This window comes from Pygoscelis adeliae, unplaced genomic scaffold (genome assembly GCF_000699105.1).
Source record: "Pygoscelis adeliae isolate BGI_AS28 unplaced genomic scaffold, ASM69910v1 Scaffold68, whole genome shotgun sequence".
NCBI classification, from domain to species: Eukaryota; Metazoa; Chordata; class Aves; order Sphenisciformes; family Spheniscidae; genus Pygoscelis; species Pygoscelis adeliae.
This window is the reverse complement of record NW_008825501.1, coordinates 1,149,946-1,151,501: the sequence shown is the minus strand read 5'-3', so window position 1 is coordinate 1,151,501 and position 1,556 is coordinate 1,149,946.

The window sequence follows — 1,556 nt, the reverse complement described above, 5'->3', positions numbered from 1 at the left end:
GAGAAGCTGAAAAATAATATTGACTAAAACTGCAAGGTTATATAAAGTCAAACTGATACCTACCTCATATTTTAAGATCCTTAAAAAGCCAAGTCTTTTTGAAAAAAGTCAGGAACGCTTAGTTGCACTTAAATGATGACAAGGAGAGTTTGGTAGGAGCAGCACATTGCTGAGTAAGTGGAGGAGCCATATTCCCTGCCAGCAGTTGAAGCAACTGCAGAATCTGTTGGAGTTAAGGAAAGTTCCCCAAAATCCTGCCTACTTCTACACTGTAAAGGAAGCAGTCTCTTGTCACCTCCTTGTTCTAGCACAGAAGAGCTCTGTCTTCTCCTGCTGGAGACGGCTAAGTGTAGGACATAGAACATCAAGATGATGATCTAACAGATGATTTTTTTACGTCCTTTCCATGAAGACCTTTAAAAAACGTGAAATGAAGGAAATTCAATAGATGCTTCAATCTCCTCTGAGAAAGTTTTCTTGAATTTTAGGCCAAAATAGGGGATTCTCCTCATGGAAATGTAGGTTTTCCCTTTGCTTTCAAAACTGACTCCCTGGGTACTTTCATAAGTCATTTCCTTTGTGTTTCCTTCATTTTCCTAATTATAACATAAAACTAAATGTTTGGAATGAGGTAGAATGACTCCTATGAAGCCTTTATAGTATTCCTGTAGATCTAAAGATAAGAATGAAGACTGCCACCCTCTATATACTGCTCTGCTCCCTCTCCTGAGCTCCCACCCAAGTATTTGCCATGATGTGAAGAACAGAACATTCTTTTGAACGGAAAACAAATCACAAAATTGTGTCCTTGAAAAGTGATCCTGTATCTCAGGATGACATGTCCAGACATGGGTGAGATGATGGGGAAGAAAGAGACACACAGAGACCTACACTTTTTTCCCAGCTGGGTTTATAGAAGGATCTGCCATGCTGTTTGTTCTCTCCTCTTTCACATGCGGCCAAAGAGCATTCCCAGCTCAGTGGCAGCGCCCCTGGCAGCAGCCTAGCAACAGTATTTTGCCAAAGGCAGCTGAAAATGACTCTGCCAGGTTCCTAGCTCTGTAACGTCAATGCAGCTTCTACATTTACAAAGCTCCATTCCTCCATTCCCACCTAAACTGGCTGCTTTTGTGGCATCTACTCATGCCATGTCCTCCAAGACACTTGATGAGAAGAACTCCTGGGGCCGGGGTAGTAATTGAGGCTTTTTGAGCTTCTACTCTATCACTCTCTTTCCATTTACTGTACACTTTCTCTGGGGTAAAGATAACTAACTAGTCTTCCACTGTAAGTGCCCATACGGTTTGGGAATCATGATCTAGTTCAACATACTCTTGGGACAAACATATTAGCTCTCGGGGACTTACAGTAGTTTTGTTACAAAATACTCTAGCATCACCATGGGAAAAAAACTGTGTCAGGAGATGGGAGACCAACAATGCTACGTGAACAAAGCTGCAAGAAATATATGGGGTATGGCGTTACTAACATTGCTCTGGTAAAAATGTAAAAAGCAACATTCAAAGAAATAAAATATTCTGCCAATGTGATCATGC